This window comes from Solanum tuberosum, unplaced genomic scaffold (genome assembly GCF_000226075.1).
Source record: "Solanum tuberosum cultivar DM 1-3 516 R44 unplaced genomic scaffold, SolTub_3.0 scf00599, whole genome shotgun sequence".
Lineage (NCBI taxonomy): Eukaryota > Viridiplantae > Streptophyta > Magnoliopsida > Solanales > Solanaceae > Solanum > Solanum tuberosum.
In genome coordinates, this window is record NW_006239515.1 from 226,243 (window position 1) to 235,372 (window position 9,130).

The 9,130-nt window shown below is 28.2% G+C and overlaps 1 long non-coding RNA gene and 1 other non-coding gene across 2 annotated transcripts; both read left to right on the plus strand.

Moving 5' to 3' along the window:
* Window positions 1-3,255: 3,255 nt before the first annotated feature.
* On the plus strand, window positions 3,256-3,328 carry TRNAV-UAC (transfer RNA valine (anticodon UAC)). The gene has a single exon. It is a non-coding gene; the product is annotated as a tRNA-Val (tRNA).
* Window positions 3,329-4,915: 1,587 nt separating this feature from the next.
* On the plus strand, window positions 4,916-5,679 carry LOC107058679 (uncharacterized). The gene is made up of 2 exons (XR_001472215.1): window positions 4,916-5,068; window positions 5,366-5,679. It is a non-coding gene; the product is annotated as an uncharacterized lncRNA (long non-coding RNA).
* The last annotated feature ends 3,451 nt before the right edge of the window (window positions 5,680-9,130 follow it).

The window sequence follows — 9,130 nt, forward strand, 5'->3', positions numbered from 1 at the left end:
ATAAATATAAAAAATATTATATATATATATTTATTTTTTTTTTTTTTTTTTTTATATACTCTCTACATAATTCAGATTTACGCAAAATAGAGCCTCATTCACAGGATAACAATCCCCACCTTAAATAAACAATCAAGAATGAATGTCCGCTTAGTCTAATGGTAATGAAAAGTGTCTTTCAATCGACCTGTGCAATGACGGGATTCGGGATGATTGGGACCTTAAATGAGCAATCAAGAATTGAACGTTCTTGTTGTCTAATGGTAATGAAAAGTATCATTCAATCAACCTATGTAATGACAGAATGGTTAGAATTCCTCCATTTTAATCAATAATTTTAGATTCTTAGTCTTCAAAATAGAAAATTTTCAATTGGGAGCATCTTTGAAATATTTTTATGTAATAATATATAACATGATTTTATCAAGTTCTCAAAAAGTCTTATTTAGTTTGACTTGAGAATATTATTATTGGCTTTATATATTATTGCCATTTAATTTTCACGTTCTATCTTTCACTTTAGGCATCTCTTTAGGGTAGAACTTTATGCTCATGTGATTGACACCTCTATTAGCCTGTTAAAAATATGCAATTTTGTTTTTCATCACTTTTGGGGTCTTGGACAACTCATCTTTGTTAAAAGTCGTACAAAAATAAATTTTCGTAATATATTTTATGTGGTTAATTTAATTATTTAATAGACGAATAAGAATACATAAAAATAATTCAAAATATTTAGTTGAAACCGTCAAATCAAAACATTTTATTAGGAGTCGAGATGTTTAACTGAAACAAAAGATTATAAGTTTGAGTATCTAAATGAAATGTTCTGACAATTTTAAGGGGCAATTATGTACTCCATTAATAACCAATGGACGACTCTATCTTCTTACCTCCAATGTTAAAGTGGAATAGATAGTAATCTTGTGTCATTAATTAGAGGTATCGAATTTGAGTTTTCTATATGAAAACAAAAAATATATAAGTATTTCATCCACAATAGCGAGAGTAACAAATGTGAATAACCAAAGGTGTTTTATCCTTATTTGTTCACCTAGCTATGAAGAATGAAAATTAAAGCAAGAAAAGATAGCAAGTGGCATGGGTGAAGCCACCTTAGTCCTTAGACGATCAAAAGGGTGATTTAGTGCGCACACTCTTTATTAAAAAATTATATGACATAAAAAAGTTAAATGTTAATTTTGCACATTTTGGAAAATATTTTCTACATATTCTTCGTCAAATTTCTGATTCCACCAATGGTAGGTGGGGGTGTGGCTTCAACCTTCAAGTCTACGAATTATATATTATGGTTGAGGCAAAAACATGCCTCGTGCGTTCCTTATCTATCCAACAAACGTATCACCAATCACACACTCACTTCATAATTATTTTAGGCTAACTTTTACCATATTCAATCATTGACACGTTATTTTGTTCTTTTTCTTTAATTACACGACGTGTAACAACATTAATGACCAATAATATAATAGAGGGAGTATATCAATCGTAAAAATTAAAACTAAGCATTGTTTTAATTGAGCACCTGAATACATAATAAAGTGTTTCTATTAGATACTTTCGATTCAAATTTTATAAAAATATCTGAACGTGTTCCCAAATATAGCATATTTTGTTCTTATAAATTATCAGCTTCTTAGACAAACTCATATAGAAAGTCATATATATAATAAATGTAAAGGAAAAATTATAACCTGATATTTTTGCATTTTCTGTTTTATAAAATATATCTATATTTATAGTGTATACAAAAATATTATATATATATATATATATATATATATATATGATTTACTATATATTTATGAAAGAAGAAGACCCAATTTGATTATTTTGTTTATATATATATATATATATATATATTAGATTATCGAAGGATATACTTACTTAAACCTTCTCAACATTCCAAGGAATTATTATACTTTTCTAATATTTCCTAATTAAAAAGTTTTCATATTATATTTTTAAAAAATAGGACTAATGTACGCAGTGCACGTACAGGAAGTTAGTAAATATATTGGAAGCTATGATGTATAGTTTAATTAATTAAGTGGTACAGCTAAAGATTACAAGGTTTATTAGATTATTAGGATACTTCTTAATTTCATCGATTCCATAAAGTTGGGATTTTTTGTTTAGTTATAAATAAAGTTGAATATACAAATAATTCTTAATACATCTACCCTACTAAACTAAACAATTAATAACCAAATGCAAGCTTTTCTTTTACACGTATTAAAGTACAGGCTTGAAAATATCTCAAGATTTTCTGTGATAATGGGTAATGATATACTTTCGTCCTAATTTACGTGATACTATTTGAATTTCTAGAGTTAAAAAATTGATTGTAAGTTTGATAAAAAAAATTAAAATAAAACTAATTGACATATTCGAGAATTGAGTAAAATGCAATTAAAGAAAAACTCTTTTAATTCTTGAAATTTGAACGATATCACGTAGATTAGATCGAATAGAAGGAGTATATGTTACAGGCTGTTAGTTAAAGTAACCAAATCTCTATGATTTCCTTTCAGCTTATAGAATAATACTTACTATAAATCAATCATTTATAGTATATTTCTCAAATTCTTGTATAATCTTATCAAATGAGCAGATTACAGTTCATAAATAAGTTATTGAAATATCATGGCGTTGCATCGATAAATTTATATCTTCATATTTTTCATAATTTTATAAAGATTCATTAGTTAACAATAGTAATAACTAGTTAGTCTTTTAAAATAATCTTTTCACATGATATGAGCATATCATCACGTCGAGTATGAATTTATTTTTTGTAAAAATTAAAATGATTCGATTCATTTTAGTCCATTCAAATTTGTCTCAAAGTTAATGAGCTCCAAATCTTGAGTTTATCAAAGTATGAGTTTAAAACTTTATAGAGTTCAAAATATTGTAGGTCTGGCACAAAAATATGACATTCAAAAATATATAGATCTGATGTCATCCGAAGATTTATGATACGTATATAGAACGTACTTAATATCTCTAAGCCTGCACCACCGAACAATGATGTATATGAGAAATGTACTTGTTATAGGACCTATTTTATCGACAAGATTTATCATCATTTTAGTGACTCGAAAACTATTATTTTCATTATTATTTATTCATCCCGTGTCCAGTACCTATAGTGGAGCCTCGATTTATGTGGGTAGAGCCCATTTGGGAGTCAATGATAAAACTAATTACTAGCGTTTAGTGTAACATGAAGTTGCTGTGGTGTAGTGGTTATCACGTTAGTCTTACACACTAAAGGTCCCCAGTTCGATCCTGGGCAGCAACATTAACTTTTAATCTTTAATTTTTGTTCCACCAACTTATAATTGATTCACTTGTATGGTTCGTCATAGAGGTGTCAAATGAGCGGTTTGATTGCAGTATCGGGTGATTTACAAGAATGACGTTGAAAGTGTGTGGTGTCTTGAATTTTCGCCCCCACTTTCCCCATAAGCAAACCTTCAATTTGAATAAAATTTGTCCCAACATTTTGACTTTTAACCACGAATCAAGTAGGGGTAAAAAGTTCAAGACCTCCCATTTTAAAGGTTGACAATGGTTGCAAGACCATCATGTTTTCATCGACTAATTTTATCGTCCTTAATTAATTGTTTTGGTAATTTTGGATGGGAATAGATGGGGTCATTATTCTTGCTATAATAATGAAGTTTATATTCCATCATGCTTGAGTCATGTTGCATTTCCTCCCTTGTTAAATTATTGAGATTTTGAACCCTTTAGTACTAAAATTTTCCATGTGACATCATGTGAATAATATCATAAGAGAATAATTGAAGTTGGTACTTACTTGGCTGGTGGGATTTGATTCAAAAGAAATGATATGTTTTTTTTTTCAAGTTTTCAAGGAATTTGTTTCCTTCCATCAAAATAAATAGGTTGTTCATGTTTGTTTGTTAATCATCAAAATCATAACTCAATTTAACATAAACACAAAACAATGCTCATCATCATACAAGTACTTGTAAATTAAATTAAAATCAACCAAAAATTATAAGTCAATCACCTCAGCCTATCATTTTACATCTCATAAAATTAAAATACTGATTTGATTAAATCTTTTACCATTGAAACCCGACTAAATTTAGATTCGCGTCGAGAAGTCCCACATTGAGGATAAAGTGTTCCCCTAACAAAGGCGACTCCGTACCCAAGGAGACTCGAATCTAAGACCTCTTGATTAAAAATGAAGGAGTACTTACCACTCCACCATAATCTTGTTGGTTCTTGAGTCTTTGTTATGTTGTATTATGCAACAACTTTATTTAAAGGGAAAAGAAAAGCACAAATAAAGTCTTCAAGGGCATAAATTGAAATAAAGCATTTCTTTTCCAACAGTTTTGTACCAAAAGTTAAGGAGGCGTTTGACAGAAAAAAAATGAAATTGAATTTTCAAGAATTTGAAAAATAACAAAATAAAATTTGAAATCATTTCACTTCAAATTCCTTACAAAAAGTAAAAAAATAATTTTAATCTGTATTCATTGCCAAACACAACTTCAATTATCAAATATCATTTTTCATTTTAACAATAAAAAAATTATTATTATACCAAATTTCATAATAAAACATGATCAAACACCCACTAAATTAAATAACCATCATCTTGTAGTGCAACTAAAGCAGGATTTGAAACCTCAAGAAAACCCGCAATTACTATCCTTCAAAAATGAACGTACAATAAATAAACCTACTTTTATACAATAGCTCATAAACCTTTAAAGACCAAATGTCATTCTTTTAAATCGATAAAAGTATAATTAAAAAAAGTATATATTAAAAAAAAAAAACTAAAGAAATGATATACACTCCCTTCACGTCTATATCTTCTAAAATACTCATAATGTACGTTATGAGTTGGATCCCACGTAGCCCAACTCCTTTAAAAACTTTTACTTTTTGATTGAACATTCTCTTCACATCTAAGAAATATTTGTGCATATAAGTTCTTGCTTGCTACTCTAAGCCAACAAAATTATTGCATTGCATAGAAGTCGCTAAGATATTGGTAAGAATATATCGTTATTGCAAGTTTATAACTGTTAGAGTTTGTCTTGAATTTTCTATTTTATTTGAATTTTATCTAATTGTGATTTACTTTTTTTAAAAAAAGAAGTTATCTTGATGGAAAAAAAAGAACTCTTTCATATTTAATTATTTTCTCATTTGAAATGTTAAAATGTCTTACTTATTGATTATAAAAAAAATTTAAAGTGAACTATCCTTACTCTAAGATAAGACGGTTTTCGCCCTTCTGTCTTTTCTAGGGTTTTGATTTTGTGATATTTTTGATATATTTTTATAGGGAAAGTTAAATATGGGAAGTTTTGAGAAGCAAGTGAAGGAGAGAACACAAGAGTTGAAGATCATTTTCAAGAAGGGAGTAAAAATTGTGGGAGATTCTTGCAAGAAGGGTTGGTACAAGATGAAGAACATGAGGAGTTGAAATCTTTTTATTTTTCCTTAATATGAGAGGTTTTGATTATGGGAGAGAGGGTTGATTTTATGTCACTAGGTATATTTTGGTTTAATTTGCAAGCTTGGTTCTTGAAAAGATAGAAATGTAAAGAATCTTTAATTTGGTATTTCTCTAGTGTTTCTATGGAACAAATTTGATTTTGAACTATCTATTTTATGGTTTACTATGATTTTGTTTGTTGTAGTTTCACTGAATATAAATGTTTAAAAAGAAAGTAATAATATTTTTGAAATTTATAATCTTATATATAATTAAATATTTATATGATTGTATGAGTTTTGAAATTATTGATCTTAAATTTTGTGAGTTTTCTCATTCCTCTTCAATTTTGAAATCTCTCTTACACTGTGAGGTATGATTAATTTGTGTGGATGTTATAAGTGAGCTAGCGTACGGGTGCGGATTATAATAAATAAGGATCAAATTAATTCAATAATTTTTTCTTAGATCTTGTATATAAATATATATTAGAAATTTCAATAAATATATACAAATATTTAATCATGAATTCAGTAATTAAAATGAGTTATATATTTGATAAGAAACTCAGAATCATAAATTTCAAAATTTGACTTTATCTAAGCACATAATAGCGAAAAGCGAAAAAAAACTTGTTAGGAGCCCATTGTTGCAAGTTCAAGTAACTTTAGGACAAAACAACTTTAACCTAAAGTATTGCATAGACCTAAGGTGTAAAAGTGTTTATGGTTCGATATTTAAGTCAGTTTTTATCAATTCATTATTTCCATACTTATACTTATAATTATTAGTATAATAATTTACCCGTTTCATATCATATATCATATATAAAGGAGGACTTGAAATTTCTCTCTTGAAGAACCATAGAATATTCATATTTTAGGTTGTTGAACAATGCTTGAAGAGGTGTGGAGTGGGAGTTGGCAGAACCATATTCCTCTTCTTTTTTATGTTACACTTGTATAATTTTTGTTATTATTGTTTATATTTTATGAGCATTTGTAAAGTTACATTATTGTGTTATCGCGTCAAATTTATTAGAGAAGTCATATATTTTATTTTATAAGTATTTTCTTATTGGTTAAACCGAAAACAAAACAGTTAGGACCAAAACCTATAAATCAAAAATCGATAAGAAATATCTTACTGATTTGGTTATTGGTTTGACGTATTTAAAAATCAAAAACTGATAAACCAAATTGATAATACATAAAATTGAACCGAACCGACCGATGCACACCCCTAGTTGGCTAGCCTTCTCTTGTTCTTTTAGCAATATTTATTTAGTTATAGCATATATAGTTTCTTATTTTTTGTTGTGTATTACTATCCGTTGTTATATTTGTTTTATATCTTATTGTTTTGTTGTCTCTTTTCTTATAATTTTGCATTGAATATTTTTTTTTTGAGTTGAGAATCTATAAATTCAAAAAATTCTCCTTACCTCACGAAGATAGAAATAAAATATGTATACATCTTTTCTCCTCTTCAGACCACACTTTTAAATGTTGTAACAAAGATTGAAGATTTCCTTAAAAATCTTGTAGACAATAAAATTTGCGTTGAGAAAACAATAATCAAGACTGGAAAATAATGCAACAATCATATTTGTTGATTTCAAAGTGCGAGTGTTACAATCTCTATCATTACTCGGTTTCGTCTTTTCAGATATAATTTAAGGGCTTTTGAGCTTGATCTTGAATTTTGTTCTTGATCTTGATTTGTGAATTTGATGAACTTGATATGGACTTGAACTTGATGATCTTTATCTTGGATTCAAAGGCTTTAGAGATTGTTCTTGAATCTTTGATGAATTTGAACTTGAACTTTATCTTCATCTTGACTTTTACTTGAATTCAAGGGCTTCGAGCTAGTTCTTGAATCCATTGGTCTTGATCTTGATTGTTCTTGAACTTGAATACTTGAATACTTGAATTCTTGTACTTGTAGCTTGTAGAGAAATTTGTGACTTTTGATCCACAAGCTTTTCACTAGCTTCTTGTTAGAATTCTTGGTCCCTTTTCTGAATTATGAAGACCCCTATTTATATTTTTAGAATAAAAGAACTGTGATAGGAACATGATTCCCTTCGGCCCATTAGATTTAAGTGACATGACATATGAGTTTTATGGAGCAGACTTGTCACTTTGACTCCACCACAGATTATGACCAAATAAAACTTGTAAGACGGAAACAATTATCTTTTTCACATCCATATATCATGACAAATCATCATGAACATAAAACTAGGTATGAAAACATACTTAAATCCATGAAAACCATTTGTGATTTTGGTCTTTTAAACCAAGACATAAAACATTTTGTTCTTTCATCAGCAATGGGATGCTAGAAGAAAAAATAACCTTACGTATGATTTGGGGATTATTACACATATATATTACACGTATTTATGTAATTCTAAATTAATTATGATTGGTTGTCTTTCAAATAGAAGAAGAAATGCATCATGGATCATGTGCATTTTTTAACATCATACTCAAAAATAAAATAAAATTAATACATATTTGAGCTTTAAAAGATTCATTATTTAAAACAATAAAAAAGTGTCAAAAATTTATTTATTTTGAATAGATGCTAAAATTATCCGAACGACGCTATCACAAATTATTGTGGCTAGTCTTCTTAATTAAGTAAGAAAATATCCATGTTCATGCTTTGGTATAGGGGTTAACATTTCAATTAATCTAAATTCACGTTATATAAGATTTATTAAAGTTAAAAATACAGCGTAAAAGCAAATAAAAAGTCTTGTGGTCAAGCTATTGTGTTGTCATATATATTAAATGCTAGTATTACTTTTTTCTTCCCAATAATTTGAGATTGTATTCATAGCAACTTTTATCGAGTCTAGGAGTAAATTATAATTATATGGGAAAAGGGTCAAAAATATCCCTCACCTTTGTTTTATTGGTTGATTATGCCCTTACCGTTAAAGTGAAGTTATTTTTACCCCTGCCGTTACTAATTTCACCATATATACCCCTCATTTGACGAAAAGCCCCAAATCAACCAAAATTACTCAATTTCAATTAAAATGACCCGTTTCTCTTTTAATCCAAACCTGATCCACTAAACCAAATTAATTCATACTCAATTAAAACCCCAAACCCATATGTTTAATCTTATTCATCTCCTTCCACCATTAAAACACTTACTGCTGAAATCGTTGGAGGTACTTTGCTCGATTTTTTTTTTGGAACAATTTCCAAAATTACTCAATTTCAATTAAAATGACCCGTTTCTCTTTTAATCCAAACCTGATCCACTAAACCAAATTAATTCATACTCAATTAAAACCCCAAACCCATATGTTTAATCTTATTCATCTCCTTCCACCATTAAAACACTTACTGCTGAAATCGTTGGAGGTACTTTGCTCGATTTTTTTTTTGGAACAATTTCATCATTTCATTTTTAACATGGGAATTAATAAAACAAAGCATCACTCAAGTGCTTAATACTGTCACATTTGGAATAACACAAATTGAAAGAAAGAACAATGTTCACCCAAAAATTATTAATAACTAAAAATCATTAAAAAACAATAAGATGGTCGGAGTTTGAAATGAGAGTCAAATAATTCACCTGAAA